The sequence below is a fragment of the Ips typographus genome, linkage group LG13 (genome assembly GCF_016097725.1).
Source record: "Ips typographus isolate SLU linkage group LG13, UJ_Ityp_2.0, whole genome shotgun sequence".
Taxonomy (NCBI): domain Eukaryota; kingdom Metazoa; phylum Arthropoda; class Insecta; order Coleoptera; family Curculionidae; genus Ips; species Ips typographus.
In genome coordinates this window covers 6,493,934-6,519,075 of record NC_138434.1, presented here as the reverse complement: position 1 = coordinate 6,519,075, position 25,142 = coordinate 6,493,934, and the positions used below count along the sequence as shown (strand labels likewise).

Genomic DNA, 25,142 nt, shown 5'->3' with positions numbered 1-25,142 from the left:
TCAAATAGTAATACAAAACCACGGACAACGCCAGTAATCCCTTGGGTTTTAAGTGCATATTGTGCGCCCGAGCATCCACTGTGACGTCACCCGGCGTATCGCATTGAGAAAAGATGTTCCGCTGATAGGCCCTCTTGGATCTGATATGATGTCAAATGCCAACTTGTCACTTGGCTTTGGTTTTTGTTTTGTGTCAAAAAAAAAATTAACATGCAGTTAAAATAATTGTATTTTTATTACAATAGTCTAATAATTGGTGAAGATTATACACTAAATTCAAGTAAATGTATATTTTTCAATGGTCATAATGCACACAACGCCTGCTAGCCCAGGTAAGATTACAATGGCAATTAGGCAATTACATACCTAACCTAAATAATCTCTGCTGATACATCACTTGTATACATTACTAAAAATTTGTCTAGTCTGACAATTTTTTAAGGGTAGTTCAACTAACATATTGGGCCTATTTCACAGATCTGTATCCTGTATATGCTGAATACTTCACTACTTTTTCATGTGGATGAGAAAATACCTCGGAAAATACAACTTTTATGAAGAAATTGACCTAAGCGAAGAACAAATTACCCACTAAGAAGATTGCAACATATCAATCAAGTTGAAGAGTGAAACTGTGTGCAATGGGTTCAACTACTTACATTAGAACCATGAATAAAAAAGCAAGTTTTAAGGTCAGTATCGAGGTCAGTATATTGATTTTACTTAAATTAACATTCAAACAGGTTTCAGAGGGTATATATCCAGTGATATATATCATGATAAATATCATGATATATATCTTGATATTTACAGCTTGATATTGTCACGAAGGATAATAAATCAAAGTTATTTCACTTGAAAGGAAACATTAAAAATATGGAATGTTTATATTACTTGAGCGGAAACATTAAAATTGTGGAATGCGGTCGGAGTGCAACTGCAATTAAGATGCATTTGCTGAATTTGCGAAATAATGTGGAATGTTTTCCAAGTACCGATGGTCGAAGGTCGTCACGAGTTGTCGGCTAGACGAGGCCAGGTCTGGGAGTTTTGATTGGTGGAACCAGTGTCTGGAATGCTATAAAAAGGAAGTTGTACCCTAAAGAAGGTTCAGTTCAGTTCAGTCAGTTCAGTCCAGTTCTGTCCAGTCAGTCCAGTTTTGCTGTGCACCACGTTGGTGATCGAACCGCAAATGTCAATTAGACATGTCCGTAACGCTCAAGTAAAGTTAATCGCGAACCGCGCTCCAAGTGACAAGCCTCTCTCCAAGATTCTGTCTTCTATAGAGATGTAAGTATGTTTATCGTACTTCTATGTTGTGTATTAATTTACGCCTGGTTTATTATGGTTTTATTGGGAGTTAGTAACGTTTTCGTTGGGTTAGGAAACCTGTTATTTTACTAGTTAGTAAGTTAGGAGTTGTTAGGTTTAAGTACGTATTCAATAGAACTTGATGGTAAAGTTAACTGTGTTTTATTTTCACGCTGAAACGAGATCCCAGGCAAATAAGTTGAATTAAATTCAACACGTCACGCTAGTCGTGACATATGGTGGAGGCGCCTACGTTTCAGGGTGGAAAAAACATAAATTTTATTTTTTAAATTTTAATCGTTCTATTTAAAATGGGGGGTTCTTCATCAAAAGAAGAAGAAATAATTATTTCTCAAGCGGGTAATAGCGGCGGTATTTCTAATAAAGCGTCTCAAGAAAAAGATAATTCATGGTCAGCTAAGGAAATTTTGATTATTATTTTTCTGTGCATGGGGGTGTTAATGCTTGTGTATTTTAGCGTCAAAAAAATTATTAGTTTGATGAATAAGCAGATTCGCAAAGAAATTGCTAGAAATAATCAAATTGTTTAAGAAAATCGTTTAAATTTTGTCCAAAAGCTTGAAAAATCGAAATAATTAAAAATACTGCCAAACATTTCGTATTAATTTTACATGAGTGAACCAAGTGACAAATCACGAGTACGAACTCGCAGTAGAGCTCAAAGTGTATCAGACAAAGAAAAATTTGTTTTGCAACAAGCACTAGCCCAAGGGAAAAACCCCGAAAAAGTCTTAAAAGAGTTGAGAGAGTTTAAACCCACACATCATAGCTCAACTGTCGGTTCCTCTGCTTCTGCAGGTGCCCCAGAAGTCGACAGAACAACTTCTATTGTCAGTGTAACAAGTAGTGAGGACGAGAGCCCTTTCGAAAAAACTGTCGTAAGTGCTCAAATTGAGACCCCGCGAATTCGAACAACAAAAGCTTCGACTTCCCAAGTTCAGAAAACTAAAGATTCCAAGGCAGGATCACGATCCCCAGAACAGTTTTTTAAGCCAAGAGCTTCATTGAGTAGGACTCCGCCTAAACCGCGAGAATCAGAAGAGTCTTGGCAAGAAAGTCCCTTAGAAGTGGTAGTGCCAGAGAAGAGAGAAGTGGTAGTGCCAGAGCCTACCTTATCCCGCCCCACAGATTTGTTACAAGGTTGTAATAATCCTTGCCCACCCCCTGTAATTCGAGAGAGAAACAGTGATATACGTCCTAACAATCCGGCAGCAATGGCTAACATGACTTTACAGGTAGCTTTGGCTGAGCCAAAAACTCCAGCCACACCAAAGTTTACATGCCCACCTACATTTAACCCATCTATAGACTCTCCCATTATTTTTGTGAATAAATATGAAAAAGCAGCGATTGCAAACAGCTGGTCGGAAAACCACAAAATTTCCTACTTAGCAAATTTCTTGGAAGGCCCGGCTCAGACTTGGTTTGATGGTTATATTAACGAACCGGCAAACCAGGCAAAAACATGGACGAATATAAAAACGGACTTTTTAAAAGAATTTTCTGGAGAACAGCCATTGAGAAAATTAAAGTTTCGATTAAATACACGAAAACATCAAGACAATGAGGATGTTAAAAAATATTATTTTGATTTACTTGCGTTGGCAACGGAAATTGACCCGACAATGTCTTTTGACACGTTTAGGGACCATTTTGAAAATGGTTTGCACCCATCCTACTATGAAATGTATTACTTGCTGAGTTCAGGTAATCAAAATTTTAATGACTTAAAACAGCTAGTGTTAAAGCTGAGTGACATTAAAGAGAGAACCCTGGTAAATCAGATGACACGTGATACGGCACTGCTTTCCGTGTCCGATGCGTTAAATAACGAGAATCAAATAGTCAGGAGCGGACCGGGAAATACAACGAATTTTCCACGCAGGGATGGAAATCCAAATAGAAATCGAGTCTATTATAATAGTAATAGCACAAGGAGAAATTTCGTAGATAACAGGAATGTCACCAGTAACGGTCCGAACAGGAATTTTGTCAATTATCGTGGAAATTTTACAAGAAATACGCCACCAAGGAACAATGCCGTGAATAATGGTTCAAATAATGGCGGTCAACGGCCATATTACCAAAATCGGAATATGCAAGGGAATAGAAATAATGAGTATAGAGGTCCAAACTATGGAAACAGAGCACCTTACCGAAATCAAGGTAACAGCTATTTACCGAATACAAGAACACACGATGGACGCATTAGATGCACTAATTGCAAAAGAATTGGGCATGCATCGTGCAACTGGAATGCAAACAGTTCCAGAAATAATTCAGATAACCGTCGAAATGATCGGGTATACCAAAACCCAAACGAAAGAGGACAATTTCGTCAATAGGAAGCCCTAACGAGATTGTCCACCTGTCATCAAAGGGCGTCAAAGGAGGATTATTGTATGTGCATTTAAAAGTAAATAATCAAGAAAATATAAATGTCGTTCTAGACACCGGAGCGTGTAAAAATATTGTGGATTTAAATTATATTAATAACATGTATCCTTTGGAAAATGATGTTGAATTAATTACGGCAGGCAGTTACCCTCTTACACCTATTGGAAATTCACAAGTGACGATTGAAGTTAATAATAAAGAGATACGCGTTGAAGCATTAGTGGTAAAAAATTTGTCTAAAGCTCTAATTTTGGGACATAACTTTTTGACGACGACAAAGTCAGTCATTGACTATAATAACAATAAAGTGACATTGCAGCATGGTTCGGACAAATTAATCCTAAATTTTGGAGATTATGATTCAACTGAAGAATGCGAGCCACAGCAAGACTTGTTTGTAAACATAGCAAACGAGCCAACAGTAAATTCCCTAAAAATTACTGTCGCTAACGATTACGTGTTGAAGCCCGGGAATGATATAATTACCCGATTGATATCCAATATATTCAATATTTTTATTAATTGAATAAAAACCGGTTTCAGTTATTCAAAGCATCAAAAAATTATTATATTAAGTATCAAGAATATTACGTAAGCTTTACTGAACGATGACAAAGTTTGGTTTTCTAATTTGTCTGAGATTAGTAAAGCTGTTACTGTGTGTCGAGAAATAGATAGTTTTCAGAGTCGCATAATAAAAAGTTTACTTTTTTTGTATAGAAATAATATAAGTTATTATAAAAGGATTTGTTAGTTGTGTGCAACATCTGGTGACATCTGTACTCAATTCTATGAGTTAGAAAGTACAGATGGCGTTCCAAAATCTAGGAACAGCACCATTAATGCCGCATCATTCGGTAAACACCGATCTGATTGGTTATCAAGCCCTATAGCCTCTCTGATGAGCCGTAATACGGCGAAACCGGTCAGAGGATTGGGATTGATAAACAAAAAACAAAACCTCACCATTTTCAAAAGGATTTGTGTTAAAACAAAATATAGCTTAAGTAAGCATAAAACAAAACAATTTTTTTTGTTTTTTATATTTTTTATAGCTAAGTATAGAAAGATTGAAAATGATATATATCGGATATATATCTGATATATATCCGGATATCGGATATATATCTGATATATATCCGATATATATCATGTGATATGATATTTATATAAATATCATGATATTTTCAAACCCTGCATTCAAATAAAAACCAATGCAGTTTTCATAATTGTTTTATGTTTAATAATTATCATTATACACTTTAGTAAACGGGCATTGCTCAACATTGAGTTAATATGTATTATACAATGTCTTTGTAAAGTATGTACTGCATAAATTTGATGAAATGGAAGGGATTAAGCCTAGTTTATAAAACAAAATTTAATTTTAGTATTAGTAATAACTGAATTCACTTAAAAAGCAAAATTTTTTATGGCTAATATTAAAATTAAATCTTTTTGCCTTTTTTGCACCTGCAGTATGGTTAACCTGGCATTGAATATTATCACAAAAGTGATAGTTTTTAGATACATGATTTTATTAACTTTTTTGTTTTTGTTTTGGGTTCCAGCTTAAAGAAAAAGGATTGCAGCTACAAGCTACAACTTTTTATTTAATATTTACTATTTATGTACTGGCACTTGTCAGTCTATATGTCATGTAATAACTGCCATAGACTTATCATTTATAATCACCTTCAATTTTTACAGTGAATACTAATACTTAAACTAAATTTTGTTCTATAAAGTGGGCTTTACTTTTTGCAAACACACTTAGAGCCTTATTTTTATAGGAGGTTTTGGATTCTACAAACAATTCTTATACATATTTCATGCAACATACTCCATACTGATATTCAATTGTTTTTAAAGTAATGTCAAAAACAATTTTCAAAATTATAGGTCCTAAGACGGTTTATTATCTTTTTACATTTTTTTTTAAATGTCATCAATAATTTTTGGGGATGTTAATCTGATTTATTGGAAAATTATTGGTTTCAAATTATCAATATTTACAGGACAATTGTGGTACAACTTGCATGGAACAATACTTAGAATTGTTTGTTTCTAGAATCCAAATTATACAATAATAAAGAAGTGTTGCCATTTAAAAGATCAAAAATATTTTAAATACCCAGTTTTTGGGTCCTGTATAATTCCAATTCATACAACACAAGCAGCGGTTATTAAAATTAAAAACATAGGGCTCCGAGAATTTTTGTGAAAAGTTAGTCTTTTTAATTTTATTATTATAGGCAGTATGCATGTTACAAAAGCACTGTGTGTAATGTTATCTAAATGCATGTTTGAAGGTACAGTAATAATCTAATTCATATAAGTGTCAATTCTTCAGATCAAATGATGGCTATGAAATTAATTATATAATACAACATTTGCTTATCTAGTACCATGATTGTAAAGCAAACATACAGGGTGTTACAAATTCGATGCATTAGCATTGCTATCTCAGAAAGTATAGTTGATAGAGCTTTAGTGAAATGGAGGCAAAGTTGTGAATTTTATTGCTAAATAATTTGGTTAAAAAAATTCAAAAAAGTTTCATTACATCGGGAGATATCCGACAAAAACCGGAAAACTCAAATTTCTATTTTATTTTTTTACCATTTTAATCAATGGCACCTACTGGAAGCACTTTTTTATGCTCTTCAAGAAAATAGTTTTTTTTATTAGCTTCAAATTTTCAAATACGGACCTGAACTTTTTATTTCGTTTTTTAGTAGCCACAGGCCTTCTGAAACTAATGATGTGTCACACTTGTCAAAAAAATATACATATTATTGTGTATTATGTACTTGCTACTTTAAGATTTTTAAAAAAAATTAAGCCCTTGCAATTGATATGTTTTCATAATGAGTAGATAATTTAGTTTGATATAATATAATAATTAGGTTTAGTACTCCTTCAAAAAAGAGAGAGATATGGTACTTCTCATGCATTAAAAAAATGTTTTTGATTAATTATTTATTTTTTCAGATACTCACATGTTTGAATTTGAGGTTGAGTTTTGATGAAACAGCTTAAACTTTATTTTTAGTGTTAAAACGAGCAAAACTTAATTATTGAATCATATCAAACTAAATTATCTACTCATTATGACAACATATGAATTTCAAATGCATATTTTTTCAAAAAACCAAGTACCTAAGTCAATTAGATATAATTTTTTGAAAAGTGTGCCACATCATTATTTTAGGGCGGTCTGTAGCTACTAAAAATCGAAATCAAAAGTCCAAGTCCGTATTTGAAAATCTTAATGATGGTATCTAAAAAACGAAACGTCGTAGCTAAATACAAACATTATTTTCTTAAATAGCATAAATAAGTGCCTCTAGAAGGTGCCATTGATTTTCTAAAATAATCAATAATAAAGTGGTAAAAAAATGAAATAGAAATTTGACTTTCTCGGTTTTTGTTGGATATCTCCGAATGTAATAAAAAAAATTCAATTTCTTTTTACTAAATTATTTAGCAATAAAATGCGCATCTTTGCCTCCATTTAACTAAAGCTTTATTTTTATTTTTTTATTCAACTATAGTTTCTGAGATAGAACTGTTAATTCATCGAATTTGTAACACCCTGTATTTGTGCAGCTGCAATGTATTTTTTCAACAATCCAGTACTTAATGAAGTTGACATTTTTGATATTTTGATTATTTGAGCTTACCATTTTCTATAAATATGGTCTCAGATGGAAAATAGTGCATACATTCTGTGAAACTAGATTTCTAGTTTGTACTGTTCAATGTAAAAAATAATATAAAAAGTTTTAAGTGCATATTGTGCAGCCTGAGCACTCTACTGCGACGTCACACGGCTTATCACTTTGAGGAAACAAATTCAGCTGATTAAGCCATCTTCCATCTGTTGTTATGTCAACTAAAGTTCGAATTTGTCAATTTGCTTTTGTTTTTATTATGTTATGTCAAACAGATTCCCATGCAGCTAAAATAGTTATATTTTCAATAATAGTTGAAAATTATACACTAGAATCAAGTAAATGTATATTTTTTTGAAGGACATAGAGCCTGCTGGTCCAGGTAAGATTACAATGCCAATTTCATACTTAACCTATGTATTTAACCCTGCTGATGCATCATTAGTACACATTTTTCTAGTCTGGATTTTTTAAAGTATAGTTCAAGTAACAAATTAGGCCTCTCTTACCGAAATGTATCTGGTATAGTATGCTGAATACTTCACTACTTTATCATGTGGGTGAGAAAGCATAACTTTTATAAAGAAATTGACTTAAACAAGGCTCAAATTACCCACCAAGAAGTACTACATTAGAACAGTGCATAAAAGAGCAAGTTTTAATGTTAGTTAACTATTTTTACTGAAATTGACATTAAAATGAAAAGCATTGCAGTTTTCATTATTGTTTTATGTTAACACAATAATCTCAACAATAATCATCATTATTCACTTTAGTAAATTGCATTGTTGAACGTCAAATCAATATGTATTATATTTAGTGTTATCTAAAAGCATGTTTAAGTAATAGTAATAATGAGGTAGTTTGCAGTGAGTACAAATGATGAACTCAAGACACCGCTTGTATGAGACATCTTCTATCTTATGAGTACTATGATTATAAAGCAAACACCTTTGTGTAGTTCCAGTGTTTTTAAAACCAAGCAAATTCTTCTGAATTTTTAGATAATTTGATTATTCAAGCTATTCCCCTTTCTATAAATAATATCTCAGATAGACAGGAATTAACAATAAAGGTGATTTGATTATTTTAATTAGAGTAAACTATTTGGGTAGCTACAAAAGTATCTTGTAAAACTGTGACAGTCCAAATTTTCTTTGTTTTCTAATGTAACCCTGTATATTATTGAATTTTTGAATTTACACATTGATTGATTGATCAGGAAGACTTGTTACATCTAGCGTGCACCGTTTTGTGATCTTTGTTTTTTATAAGCTATGTGATAATGTCAGTTTTAATTTAAGCTGGGTAATTTTTTTTAAAACAAAAATTAGAAAAGTTTTATTTTTGTTTTGACTATGCACGGTGGTGCATAAATTCGTGGCAGATAAAATATTGATATTTTTAAATAGAACCACATTTTTTAATACATTTTAAATTCTACATTTAATTCAAAATCTTACAAATTCGATGCATTAGCATTGCCATCTCAGAAAATATTGTTGATAGAGCTTTAGTTAAATGGAGGCAACGTTGCGCATTTTATTACTAAATAATTTGGTAAAAAAAAATTAAAATTTTTTATTACATCCGAAGTAAATTCCAAAATAATCATTAATAAAGTGGTAAAAAACAAATAGAAATTTGACTTTTTCGGTTTTTGTCGGAAATCTCCGGATGTAATGAAGAGTTTTTGATTTTTTTTTAGGTATTCAGCTGAAATCAATTAAAACACGTTGACGTTTTTTATGTTCTTGTCGTAATATTATTTTCTTTGTTTCAGATATTCTCCCGGTGAAGCGAGATGCATGAAATGTCGTACAGGGGAACGCTGAAATTCTTATTTATTTTACTAATAAACTAAAGGTTGGGGCGCGGGGTTTTGGGTAGTTTTATTTTCTATTTCGATTTGCTGTTATGTCATATGCAGCTTTTTCCTATCCGCAATATCTGGCCGCATAATTTTTATTTAATGTCCGACTAAATGGTGATGTATTAGAAAAATTGTCATTCCTTTAAATATCAACCTACGCATGGCGAACTGAGTAACTGTGCAGAAGTTGACATTGGAATTGAACCAGACCAGCAATCAGTCATTAATATCTATCAAACGTACAATTTATTTTCCAACTGATTAATATCCTACAGCAAAATTAACTTTTTGTGTCTTCCCAGTTCCGATTTATATTGTCACGATCTAATTTTTAGCCGTAACGCGGGGACGTGTAGGCTGGGGTCGTAGTCAAGTTAAACTCAAAGATTGGATAACAAGAACAACAACGTTTATTCATAGAGAAAGATTAAACGAATACTGAATTTATAAGAAGATAATAAAATAAATAAAAAGCATTGTCAGACATAAGTTGGTTCAATTCAAATTATCTTGTACTTACATGATAATTAGTTCACAAACCATTTTGGACGAGGGTAAGTGTCAGGGTAGAGTTCCCTCAACTTTCGCGACCGAACCGTTTAGTTTTCGCGGATAATTTCTGACTAACCCTTCCTTCCAAATTTCTCGGCTATTTATTGTAAGGTATTGCGATCCCTTAGTCAGTTCAATTTCTTAATTGCTTGTCTAAGCACTTGGATCATTGTCCGAACAATTGATGACTTATTGCTGACTGGCGATTGCAACACCTTAGCTAGCTTCCGTTCTAAAAAGGTTCGATTGCTTATTTTGCAACTCAAGTGGTCGACGACTTGTTTCGGTCAGTGGCCGATTATTTGCTGAATAAGTAATTAACGAAAATCTACTTGTGACACATTCCCCCGGCCGACAAAAGGTAGTCCCTAGCTTTTCACAATATTAAGAAAGTTCACTATGCAAATCTTCTAAACAAAATAACATTAAATTAATTATACTTTTAAATTTTTAATCATGGTGGCAATATAACAGAAATTTGACACCACAAATTCTAGTTTCTTTCTTCAAATCTTAATATAGAACAAACATAAAAATTTCCTTAATGAATTTTCCTCCTTATTACAACACAGACAAAATTTATCATAGTTACCTGTAAACACTAACCAACAAAGTATAGCCCCTAGTTTTTCACAGAATTAAAATTAAAAATATCCCGTTTCATACCCCAAAAAGAAAAAAAAATATAAAAGAAAACATATAACAATTAGAATAAAAATAAATGTTTTTGTTATTTTCTTACCTCTAGAGTTTGTAAAAAAAACTGAATGTCTCTATGCTTTAACACTGAGGGGGGAGACTTTTCACTCGCGATTCACTAGTATTCCGCGCATTATTGTGTGTTCGGGGATTCTATCTTCTTTTCGCGGCACTTCACTGCACTAAACACGGCTTCTGAAGACAATTGGGACGGTGTCTGGAGCCTGGAACTACATATCTGTTTACTGCTCTGGACGTGCAGGTGGAACAATTCCCAGAACTGTATTTTCACGGTTGCCTGGAACCGATGATGGTAAGATGGTACTGGCCGAAGACAAAGATATCACTAGAGCAACATATTTTCTGCCTTTCTGCTCTGCTTCTCGGCCTTTTGGCTAAGATCAAACTGTAGGCCTTTTGGCTAAGATCAAAGTGTAGACCTTTTGGCTAAGATCAAAGTGTAGGCCCTTTGGCTAAGATCAAAGTGTAGGCCCTTTGGCTAAGATCAAAGTGTAGGCCCTTTTGGCTAAGATCAAAGTGTAGTATATATTTCTATTTTATGGATACCACCAATAGACACATTGGGGTAAAGGTCACTGGTGAAAACGTACCTCAACCAATTTCAACGTTTGAATCTTCGGGACTGCGTTGAACCTCAAGAGCCTCCGGTCCGAGATGGAAATACGTGTCAACCCAATGTTGTGGTGGACAGCCCTTTCAGGCAGTTAGCACAAGGGAGTTAGCGTCAGGAATTCCAGCAGCGTCTTATTGGTTGTATTGTCATGACCGGTTACAACAACAAAACTTATCGTATTGATGACAAAACTTGACGGGAGCCGATTTGGGATCATCCCCCGCGGCAGGTCACCACGGCTTAGTGTGTCTATTCCTACCGCGGCCACGATCACAAACCGACTCAACTGTGGTCGCGGTCTGACGTCCCGTGGTTGGTTTTTCATCGTCAGCGTTTCCAGTCTCCTGTGCCTGTTGCTTTTAGCTTTTGCTGATTTCCGTTTCCATTTCCAGTGGCGTGTATTAGTTTTTACCGAGTCTGATCCAAAGCCTTGTTCGCTCTTGATTTGGTAGTGGCTTCTTCGCGTAGCTACTCCCGTCAGTGTTAAATGCAATAAAAAACGTATTACTACCTACTGCTATTTTGATCTTAATGTCTAACATTCCCGTTATAATCATAAAATCCCTCGTAAAATATATAGGCATATTTATAATAGCCTTAGTTAAGTTATGCACAAAAAAAAAATAAATCCCTTTGTTTTTCTATATTATAAATTGTCCATTTGCCTACCACTGGTTTTATTTTGATACATTGTAAAGCCTTACTGTAATTCTTCGAAAACTTGCAATATGCTGATCAAGCTCTGCTTGCTCATATCATTTCATGTGAAAACAGTTAACGTCCTAATATTGAAACTTTGTAATCTTTTTCTTACGTGCCCCGTTTGACTTTTATAAAGTCTTCAAGTTACATTTTGCAACCGTTTATTTATTACATTTAGCGACTCATATAATTTTTGAAATTGTAAACCCGTGGAATTTAACGCCCCATATTTTTACTACGGTACTTAATTACCGCATATGCTCGTAGTGTATTTTTTGCCCCAATATACTTTTTCTTTCATTTGCCCCTTATTATTTTTTTTATATTTACTTTGTTTCTTTACATACCATTATGTAATTATTAATCTTCGCGCGCGCTTTTTATTAATTATTCTCGTATGCTGGATTGTGCAAGTTGGAAATGAAATAACGATGATATTTATTCATCAGCAGTTTTTTCGTATACGTACCGCGATGACTTAAATAACAAAGTGATTGTCATCCGTTTGCAGCATAAGAGAAGAATTAATTGTAGATACATGTATCATTTTTCCTTTTTCCCTTACTAAGGAAAATCACTTGCGTACTTTAGTACACTCTATTTGGGCTAATACTGTTTCGCCTTGGGACAGTGAGCGTAATTCTTTATTTTCTTTTAATTCGAGCGTAAAAATTTTTGATTCTGTAGAGCTTTTATTTTCGCCCATCTTAGTCATTTCAATTCTTTCTTTTTCTTCTATAGGCGATTTTGGATTTCCACGGCGTCTGCTTTTCCTGCAGTTTACTACGTATTTTATGAGTTTATGTGCTATAATAATTATGAAAAGAATGAGGCACGCACAAGTAGTATAAAAGAATACATCATGTAGATATTCAGAGGATGCTTCCCCTTTTTTGTCTGCTCTTGCGGCAGCTACTAAATTTGACGCTACTATTACTACCTTATTTTACCTTGGTGGCTGATCGTGTAGCCTCGTGTTACTCGTACCCCTCGACGTACCCTCGTCCGAGCCGAACTTAGTCTGACAGTTTATTTAAGATAAAAATAATTTAGTTGTACTAAAAAGTTGATCAAATCTATTCGTTCATTGAAATGTGAGTGTAATGTGCTTTGAGGAAACGTAAAAATACAAGAAATAATCGATTTAAAGTGAATAATAAATACAACCAATAAGAAAACTTCCAAAGTAACGCATAACCGATTGCTGTCAGTATTAGGAATCTTCGATACATGAAAGTTTAGACAAATGTAGTTGTTTTTCAATTTTCATCTGATTAAAAGAGACAAGAAACGAGCTTTTTGTAAACATGTTTGTATTAGTCTTTCTTTTGCTTGTTTTCAACTTTAACATTGGGTTTGTTCTTATAAAATTCTTTTACGGCCCTTATTTACACATACAGCAAACAGAATTGCCATGTGCCATTTAAAATAAATGTACTTCTACCAATACAGACATTTCTGTATTATTTAAACACGCTGCGACATCAGCAAAATAATTATACATCATCCCGTTGCACGGGGTAAATTCATCCCAATCTAGGGGTACTTTCATCCCATTTTAGGGGTAATGTGCACCTAACACTCATAAGTACACAACGTAATAGCTGAAGTCGCTATAAGAACACAAATCATTGTTGTGCATATTTACATCACCGCAACATAATAAGAAACCTTTATTTTCTTTTAACAGGTCGCTTGTAAGAACAAACTCTATGTGTCACTTTTATTATACAAAACTAAGCTACGTCATCAGGTGTTTATACGAGTTCGATTATTTCTTTTGTTTCATACTCGCTAGTTTTCTTAACAAACAAACAAAAAAAAATTGAACGCATTTTTGGTTTTAATTTTTACTTTTAACTAGAACTTTTAAAGTTCGATTCTTCTTATTTCAAAGATTTTATTTGAGTCACTAGCCCTTTTAACAAAAAAAAAACATTTTTTTTTTTTTTTTTTTGACAAACGTTGTTATTAATGTCGTCTAACCTGTCTTAGATTGTATGATGCAATTTACTAACTCTGTATATTCTTTCATAGTTCAAACTTTCTTCTTTAAAGTTGTACATACTAATTATGATATACCCGGCATGTAGGTAATGAAGACCTACATTTAGAAATACCCGGCGCCTCCACCAAGTTGTCCCGATCTAATTTTTAGCCGTAACGCGGGGACGTGTAGGCTGGGGTCGTAGTCAAGTTAAACTCAAAGATTGGATAACAAAAACAACAACGTTTATTCATAGAGAGAAACTAGTAAAGTTGAAGACTTTAGATTTTATGCACATTGTCAGACACAAGTTGGCTTATTCATAAATTACAGAGTTTGTACTTACATGATAATAAATGCACAAACCATTTTGGATAATTTCTGACTGACTTTCCTTCCAAATTTCTCGGCTATTTATTGTAAGGTATTGCGATCCCTTAGTTAGTTCAATTTCTTAATTGCTTGTCTAAGCACTTGGATCATTGTCCGAACAATTGATGACTTATTGCTGACTGGCGATTGCAACACCTTAGCTAGCTTCCGTTCTAAAAGGTTCAATTGCCTACTCTTCGATTTGAGTGGTCAACGACTTGTGTCGGTCAGTGGCCGATTATTTGCTGACTAAGTAATTAACGTATTGGTAGTAGTTAGTATTAAATTAATTAACGAGAATCTACTTGTGACAATATCAAGTAAAACAGAAACGTAATTTTTATTATTAACTGTAATCTGTACGATTAATGTTTGTTTACAATTTTGTCCGGGCTTTTTAATTTTGAAATTGTCCTTTCCGTCTGGGTTTATTCGGCTTTGAGGTGTGTTCCTTTCAAAAGGTCTGTTATTTGGGTTACAAAACACGTAACTGGTCCTACGGCAATCAATGCAAATATCGCGGCCATCGTGCCATTCTTGTGCGAGGCAAATAATTATTTCTATTATTCCTCCAATTATGGTTTCTGTTCCTGTTCTTGGATTGCGATGAATTATTTCGTGTAAATTGTCGTCGTGTAGTATGAATTCATTGGGATTCCTGGACCACCTTGTGGTCTATAATTATTAATTCTAGGGATATAATGGTTTCTTTCTTGATTTTGATTTGGAAAATTTCTGTTATAAAACGTTCGTGGCCTATTGTCATTCCAGTTCCTCGGGCGGTTTGGTACATTATCATTCTACTCATACTCAGAGCCGCGGACACAGATAATAAAGCTGTAGTCTGTGTCGTTTGATTTATCAATGTTCTTTCTTTTATGTCGCTCAGTTTAATCACCAATTGTTTTAAGTCATCAAAATTTCGATTATTGGAGCTGAGCATATAACACTGTTACGATTTTCCCGTGGGTTCACACAAAGTCAATTTAACTCAACAATTAATAACTTTATTAATACTTCAAAACACTCCGTACAATAATTAACACAGCTACTAAAAACACTACTACAATTCCACAATTACTCCGCTATTTAAACTTTACCGCGTTCCCAAATTCACTACTACTCTACTCTCCGTCGTCGACGTCGATTCTTTTATATTCGCAAACCACGTTCTAGAATAACCGCGAAACGCTTCGCGATTTGCTTCGAATCTTCCAGGTGCGGCGCTTCCTAACTATAGCCTACTTTAATACATCGAGCATCGAGCATAGTAGGCCCAAACCGTAACAATACATTTCATATTTTCATAATAAGATGGATGTAAACCATTTTCAAATATCGAAAGTCATTTCCTGGTCAATCTCGTTTGCGATTGTTAACAAGTCATAATAATACTACCTTACATCCTCAGCATCTTGTTGTTTGCGAGCGTTCAATCGGAATTTTTGTTTTTAATAAAGGGAGAGTCAATAGATGGGTTAAATGTAGGTGGGCATGTTGTAAACTTTGGGGTGGCTGGAGTTTTTATTAGCCCATTCCATAAATTTTTGGCCTAAGGTTGCCACGCACAAGTGTAACATTGTCGCGTCATCTTCAGCTCTATGCACAGGTTTGACTTTTTTCTTAAGTAGGCGCTCGTACACGACCAACTTATAGCTCAATCTAGAACAATAATCTTTTATAAGTGAAGTGATTACAAATTGAAAACAGTATTATGATACAGAATTAATCAGGAACAATTATTATCAGAGTCCAACATAGCGTACCGTAATGGGGTCGTAAATCATAGTCACTTTAAATTTTACAAGGTTTGCTGAGCTCCCAAATGTGATAGGTGCTGTTGGTACTTATATTCCAATTAAAAAACCCCAACTTTTGTTATGCCTATACACTACAGGCCATTGCTGACGCGTTCCTTAATATTTACAGATATTTTTATGGAGATATTATCCTGGTTCAGTCAATGATAGACGTATTTTTATGAATAGTGACATATTCAAAAATATAATGGCTAACGAAGACCAGTATTTTAGTGAAAATACATACATTTTAGGAGATAAGGCTTATCCACTGTTAGTTGGTGCCTTACTCCCTACATAAATATATTTCAATGAGATACAAAGCAACACCAGACAACCGATTGAAAGAACTTTCTGTTTATTTTTCGGCAAGATTAAAATATTTAGACATGAGCCGTACAGACCTGATTCGAAAGACAGTGTTAGCTTGTTGTGTTTTACACAACATATGCCTCAACTTTCCGGGTCATAATGAAGACGAATATGTTATAGAAGGTACATAGGATTTGAAAATAAGTATTAAAAAAGTTTTGAAAGAAATTTGTAGGTTTGAATATACGTCAGGCACTTCCCATAAACCCTGATGAAGGCATTGGTGAAGTATTTCAAAAAAGAGTCTTACCTGAAGAACAATTTTTAGGGCAAAGGTTGAGGGATACGTTGTCTCTGCAACTTTATATTAATAGAAAGATGTACCATAAAATAATTGCCTCCAGTAATTTATTGTTATAATCATATTTCGTATTTAAGAACATAAACTACACAAATACATGTTTAATTTTTGTGTGTTAATTTTGTTTTATTTTAAAGTAACTCAGGTAAACATATAATAATTATTTAACATAACAAATATGTAGTTCAAAAGTTTGCCTGTCTAAACCAAAACAGCAACAGAAAATAAGGCCTTAATACTATTAAATAACAATAATATACATTTAGTTACATTCCCACGATAATGTTAATTCTGCTTAGCTAGTTAAGTTCCCATGCTATTCGCCTATTTTATATTCCCATGCAAGCTCAGCAAATGCAAATGTATTAAATATAGGTTAAGCATGATTGTAGTTAGTTCTTTAGTACCATCCTTTGTATTCGCTTCTTGGCAAAATAAATTTTTTAAAAAACCTAAATTTCATTTTTGAAATTCTAACTGGCGCAGTCGGTAGGATTTGCCAACGGTTCTGTGCATCGCGCATCTATACCGGTTTGTGTTAACAATTCGTGGCAAATTCTTGTCCAAAAACGCGAAACTTCAAGGTGGTTCTGAAAACTCACTCCTAGACCAGGGAAAAGGAACCAGAATCGTCCTACATCCTTTTGGTGCGAGCAGCGAGGAACAAGAATCGTCCCCAGCTCATAAGTAGACCAGGGAGAAGACACAAATCGCGACTCCTATTGGAACCTAAGCTAAGAAACTCATCTACATGAAGACATCGAAGATAATCTTCCTATTGCTGTAAGTTACTGATTTATTGTGTATATATTATCTAGTGACAAGTTGGAAGTTTTCAATTTTCTTTGAACTTAACTTTTAACGTATTTTTCTTAAGCACTTTTCTTTCGTTTAGCAAACATGGCACAACCAAATTATGCTTTGATTCGTTATCAAGCCGATAACATTCCACAATTTGATGGAAATCCAAAATTAATTAATCGTTTTATTTCATCTTGTGAAAACTTTTTAAACGCACATAGAGATAGGAATAACGCAAATGCTGCGATAAATGTTGCTTTATTTGATACCGTCTTAAGTAAGCTCATAGGCCGAGCAGCTGATTTAATTGCTTCGCGTATAGAACTTAATTCTTGGGAACTAATTCGTAATGCAATAATCAGCACATTTTCCGACCAAAGATCTGTTGATTGCGTAATACAAGATATTATCACCATGAAACCGGATAAAAATGAAAATCCTCAACAGTTTGGTTTAAGATTGCAAGATATAAGAAGTCTTTTGTTTTCAAAAATAAATTCTTCTAATGAGGCAAGAGAAATTAAACTTCTGAAAATTGCTGAATACGGTAATTTAGTTACAAAAACATTCATAAGTGGACTAAATTATCACATGCAGTTAGTAGTATGATTAAAAAATCCACAATCTCTTGAAGAAGCCATTTCTCATGCAATCGAAGAAGGAAACTTTCTTTATTTTAAGAACAGACAAAATACTTCTTCTAAAATTCAAGCTAGTTCACAAAACACCTTAACACCTCAAAACAAACACTTTCGTCCCACACAGAACAATTATACAACACAACCTACACAAAGAAATTTTGTTCCTTTCCAGCAAAATGTAAGTTATACACCAATGATGCCGCAGTATTTTAATACTCACAGAAACGATTTTCCACAAAGAAATAATTTACAGTTTGCAGGATTTGGTCAATTCAGACCTAGATCAGGGCAAAGTAGAATGATTAATAACACTAATCAAAATTTTCAAAGATCTCCGACAAATCAGTTAAGATCAAATGTTTTTAAGTCACAAAATCGTCAATTCCCTAGAGATGAACCAATGGACGTCTCTTCTGGTAATACCATCATAAACAGGGCTATGAATCAACAAAATCAAAATCGCAATTTTACGAGTCAGGAACTGTATAATCAATCGGTTACAAGTCTAAAAGATCAAACCGAAGAAAATTTTGAACCTTATGTTGAAAATTCATATCCTGAAGAGGAAAACGCTTATATTCCAATTAACAATCAATTTGATGACGTAAATCACTCGAATGATGATTTTTGCTGTGAAAATTATCAATTTGAACAACCAGGAAATTTTGATGAGTCAAATTTTCAGATTTCTCATTCAAGCAATCCCCCAATATAGTAGTTAACGTGAACAATTATGTTAATACTGATTTACCAACAATATTCTTACCCGAAATTAATTCTTACTTTCTAATCGACACTGGAAGTGGAAAAAGTTTTATAAAGCCTGAATTAGCCTATGAAATGTATCCACATTCAATCTCAAATGAACCTTTTGCTGTTCGATCAGCTCACGCTAAGTCAATTCACAACGAAGTTGCTGAAATTCCAATTTTTCCATCTTTCAATTCCCCAGGAAATCATAAGTTTTATCTCTTTGACTTTTCACCGGAATACGATGGTCTTTTAGGAATTGATTTCTTAAAAAATACTGAAGCAAACGTAGACTTGAAAAATCTTCTACTAGAGACACCAAACGCTGTCATACCTTTGCGAATTAAAAACCAATCAATAAATATAAATAATTTTGACTTTGCTGAATTTATCATACCACCAAGAACTTGTCAAAAAGTTGAAATACCTGTAAAACAATGTAATGGCATTGGTATTCTAAATTATCAAAATTTCGGAAACGGAGAAATGCCAAATGCGTTAGTGTCAATTAACAATTTTCATGCATTAACAACTATTGTTAATCCTTGTGACAATCCAATAAAAATTCAAATTTTTGAACCTTTCGATGTAGAAGCCATTAATGAAACTGAAATAAATTTTTTCGAAAAAATGGAAACTGACACAGAAATTGACAAACACTTGGACAATGCTCAAAAACAAAATTTAAAAAATTTGAGACTCTCACACTGTAACAAAGAGGAATACAAAGCTATTAGAAATCTTTGTTATGAATTTAGAGACATTTTCTATTGTGAAGGAACACCATTAACATTCACGAATCAAATCAAACACAAAATTAATTTGACTGACGAAACTCCACTTTTTACAAAAACTTATCGTTATCCCGCCGTACATAAGCAGGAAGTCCATTCTCAAATAACTAAAATGTTAAATGATGGAATAATACAACATTCAAATTCCCCATGGACTAGCCCCATTTGGGTAGTACCAAAGAAAATGGACGCATCAGGTAAAAGAAAATGGCGCATAGTCATCGATTACAGGAAATTAAACGAGAAAACTATTGATGACAAATTTCCATTGCCAAATATCTCTGACATACTTGACAAGTTAGGAAAAGCACAATACTTTTCGACACTCGATTTAGCCAATGGTTTTCACCAAATCGAACTACACCCACCTGACATCCCTAAGACAGCCTTTTCAACAGACACGGGACACTACGAATTTAAACGTATGCCCTTTGGCTTGAAAAATGCTCCATCTACGTTTCAAAGAGTCATGAATAATGTACTTAGAGGTCTACAAAATGAAACTTGCTTGGTTTATCTTGATGATATAATCATCTTTAGCGTTTCTTTACAAGAACATATAGAACGACTAAGAGAAGTTTTCACACGTTTACGCCAATCAAATTTTAAAGTCCAACTAGATAAGTCCGAATTTTTACATAAAGAAGTCGCATATCTAGGACACAAAATTACTAACAACGGAGTTAAACCTAATCCAGACAAAGTCGACGCTGTAAGAAACTTTCCAATACCTAAGACACAAAAAGAAATAAAATCTTTTCTAGGTTTGGCTGGCTATTATAGACGTTTTATTAAAGATTTTGCGAAGATCAGCAAACCATTAACCGCATGTTTAAAGAAAGGTTGTAAAGTAATTCATTCTGATCCTTTCATTAAATCATTTGAACATCTCAAAAATTTACTTATAAATGCTCCAATATTAAAATATCCAGATTTTTCGCAACCCTTCGTTCTCACAACGGACGCTTCTAATGTTGCATTGGGCGCAGTTCTATCTCAAGGAAACCCACCTAATGATTTACCAGTAGCATTCGCCTCTAGAACTCTTAACGAAACTGAACAAAAATATTCAACCATAGAAAAAGAACTTTTGGGAATTGTCTGGGCTTGTAAGTATTTTCGCCCCTACCTTTACGGACAAAAATTCAAGATATATACGGATCATAGACCACTCGTATGGCTATTCAACTTGAAGGAACCTAATTCAAAATTAGTAAGATGGCGACTTCGATTAGAAGAATACGATTACGAGATAATCCATAAAAAAGGAAGTCTAAATAGTAATGCAGACGCACTTTCTAGAATTACGATTCCAAACAATGCAATTGAAACCGAATCGTTAATAAATAGCCCAGGAAATATTGATAATGATATCAATGATTTTCTAAACAGCGCTTTTGATCCAAATTTAATAACAAATGAATTAGTATCTGAGACAATTGAAAATATCGAAAATAAAGTGCAACCTAAAGTTAATGTTATTTCCGATATTCAATTAAATCCCCCTACGGAAAGTTCTAATCTAAGTGAAACAGCACATAGTGTCAATGACATCGATAATTTCACTAATATGACTGTACTAGATGAAATAATAAATAATAAGTTACATCAAATAATTGTAAAACAATCTCCATACGACACTTATAAAAAAATCGAAACGGAAAATTTTGATGGAAATCGTATTATTAACGCAACATTACCAACAAATTTGGAAATTATCAAAAATTTCTTAAAAGAATATCTAGTTGCTAAAAATACTTATATCTATTTTCATTCCAAAAATCTTCGTGTTTACTTTCAAAGATGCATGAGTAACTATTTTAGAAATTTGAAACTTATTGAATGTTCCAAATTAGTCAATAATGTTCAGCCTGACGAAAGGGAACTCATGATTAAATATCGACATGAAAGTAAAACAAATCATAGAGGAATTGAGGAGACATTAAAGTTTTTAAAAGCAAACTATTATTGGAAGTCATTAAAAACCGATGTTACCAATTACATCAATAACTGTCCAATATGTCAACGCGCAAAGTATGATAGGAAACCTCCAAATCAACCTTTGATATTAACCCAAACTCCAAAGAAACCTTTTGAAATAATTCACATTGATACTTTTCTAATTGGAAAACAAAAATTTCTCACAATCATTGACAAATTTTCCAAACTTGCACAAGCGTTACCTTATGATGGAAATGCAGTATCATGTGCGGACAAATTAATCCAATTTTTTCAATTCTTTGGAATCCCTCAACAAATTATATCAGATAACGGATCTGAATTTCAGAATGAAGTGGTGAAAGGACTACTAGAAGCTCACAACATCCAAATCCATTTTACAACCCCTTATCATCATGAGTCAAATTCTCCAATTGAAAGATTGCATTCGACTTTAATTGAGCACATTCGAATCTTAAAGGAAACTGATCCCAACTCTGACGTAACAAAGTTAATGCCATACGCTGTAATTGCTTACAACAGCACAATCCACAGCAAAACACAGTTCACACCATTTGAACTTGTCCTAGGTCATACTGACTCTAGAGATCCCATGAACTTAATACCATCCCACGTTTATACGGATTATATTAATAACCATAAAAATAATACGCAAATCTTGTACGAAACTGTCGCTGAAAAATCAAGACAAGTAAAAGAGAAAGTAATTGATAAAATTAATGAAAAACGATCTAATCGAGATTTAAATATAGGTTGCCAAATTTATAAAAAATCAAACACTAGATCAAGTAAAATTAAAAATAAATTTTTGGGTCCATTCATTCTTAAAGAAATTCTTCCAAATAATAAAATAAGAATTGAAAATCCAAAAACAAAGAAACAGGAAACAATTCACATAAATGAAACAAAAATTAAAAATATTGTTTCAGATGGAGTTGGACCTTCGGGACAAATGTAAAAATTCACGATCTAAACAATCAACCCGGAATATTACCATTCAAACTGGGAACCGCAAAGATAATAAATGACAACTGGTCTTTTGTACAAACTATCAATTTAGAACCGATAATAAACCAGTTTCAATCAATTAAGACCAAAAGTAACACTTTGACAAAACATTTAAGAGCAAATGACACACTTGACAAAGAATACACCAATTCACTAACATCCATACACACACTAGAAACACGAATTGAAGAACAAATAAGTCAAATTTTGCCCATGTATAACATGAAAAGAAGTAAACGAGGCCTGTTAAATCCTCTTGGATCATTTATAAAATGTATCACTGGAAACATGGACCAAACTGATGCGGAAAATATCGATCAGAAAATAAGACTTCTGCAAGATAACCAAAACCGATTAAAATCAGACGCAATTAATCAAATTACGTTAATGGAATCGACCATTGATAAATTTCAAGGCTTAATATCTAATATTACGCATAATGAAATAATTTTAAGATCACGAATAATACAAATCGAGCAAAGCATTAAAGAAGCAAAACTTCTCGGTGACAATCTGAGATACTACTTTACGACTTTTACATTAATCAATCAAATATCATCAATTTATCAATCAATTTATGATATTCTTAATAAAGTAGAAATTGCAATAACTTTTGCTAAACTAAATATAATGCATAATTCGATGGTGGATCCTAAAGCGTTCTTAAAAGAGGTTCAGTCAATCGAAAATCTTGTAACTGACAAAAAATTACCAGTTTCCGCCAATATAGAAAATATTCTATTAATCGAGAAACTAGTAAAGATTAAAGGCTATCAAAAGAATACCAATTTGACTTTTATAATTGAGCTTCCACTTGTTGAACTGGATGTATACCAATACTTCAGCGTGCATCCTGTTCCTGTGCCTAATGGTCAAGAATTCATTGTCAACATTCCACATAAACCGTATTTAGCTCTCAACGACCAGAGATACGTTTACTTGGAAGAGAAATGCGAAGAAATGATTGACAACAATTACTTGTGTCAGAACACCCATATGAATGCATTAGATAACTTTCCACCTTGTGAAGTTCAACTAATCAGCCACAGCCAGAATGTTACTTCCTGTCATCCATTCCAGTTGAAGTTATCAACGCCTCAGGTTACCAAAGTTATCGATGGAAAATGGATCGTAACCATACCAAAACGACTTGTTAGTACCGCTGACTGTAATCATGACAAAACAACAATTCCATTATTTGGATCTTATTTAATCGAAGTACCTATCGATTGTAAATTACAAATACAATCGATTATATTGGAAAGTCACAAACCTAGCCAGTTAACATTCAATCAAGTTACACTGCCAAAACTTGAACTGTCTTTGATTACCAATAATCAATCAATGTACGAGCCACCGTCACTGGATCTTGACATAATCAATCTCAAAACTACCAATGAGTTAAAGGCAAATCTTCAACTTCAGAAGAAAACGCTTCAAGAAGCTACAACCAGTGTTTATGTGAATCGGGTTAGTTTGTGGACAATCGCGTTATATGTAGTTTTCGCGAGCCTAATAGTGTACTTCATTTACAAAAAAGTTGTAAAAAAAGTGTAAAAAAGTGCCGGAAAATGTAAATCCCGAAAATGACATTTTTTGAAAAAGTGAAACCACATTTTTATGTTATGTGCTTTCATCTTAGAGGGGAGGAGTTACATTCCCACGATAATGTTAATTCTGCTTAGCTAGTTAAGTTCCCATGCTATTCGCCTATTTTATATTCCCATGCAAGCTCAGCAAATGCAAATGTATTAAATATAGGTTAAGCATGATTGTAGTTAGTTCTTTAGTACCATCCTTTGTATTCGCTTCTTGGCAAAATAAATTTTTTTAAAAAACCTAAATTTCATTTTTGAAATTCTAACTCGGGCTTCATTTTTGTAGTTGAGTGTATGGTTTCATTGTAGTTTTTAACAATGTCTGCTAATATACCAATCCATTTGTGACTTCCGTTTAAACTAAAAAATTTATAAAGAGTTTCCTTAAGCGTTCTGATACAGCGTTCCGCTATAGCGGCCTTGGTGTGACTGAAGGTACTATAATGATTAATATTCCATTTTTGCATGAGATTTTGAAACCTTAGCAATCGCGGCAGTCTTAGCAATGCGGCAGTTACTTCTTCACCCGATTTTGTCTTCAAAGGTTCAGTCCAAACGTACTTTGAGAAACAATCAATGACAACAAGGAAATATTTGAATTGTTTATTTTCTCTAACATGCATATCCATTTGAGCAAGGTCAGCTTGCCACAGATCATTCAAACCCTTAATAATAGTACGTCGTCTAGGAAACTTTTTTCGAATGGGTTTATGTAACTCGTTAATAAGCTGAATTTTGTCTTTAGACATCACCGGGGGATATCTGGGAGAACTACACAGGTTTCATTTCTATAGCACCAGAGCTTGTACTGTTTTTGAAGATCTTTTAAGATAGTTTCCTGTTGCCTAAGTAGATCATGCGCCTTATCAACATCATTTTTTATATCTCTTATTA

General features: G+C 33.4%; 1 long non-coding RNA gene across 1 annotated transcript; it reads left to right on the top strand.

Annotated features, from left to right (window-relative positions):
• Positions 1-10,505, top strand: LOC145737022 (uncharacterized). The gene is made up of 3 exons (XR_014180194.1): positions 1-332; positions 478-692; positions 9,190-10,505. It is a non-coding gene; the product is annotated as an uncharacterized LOC145737022 (long non-coding RNA).
• Positions 10,506-25,142: the final 14,637 nt, after the last annotated feature.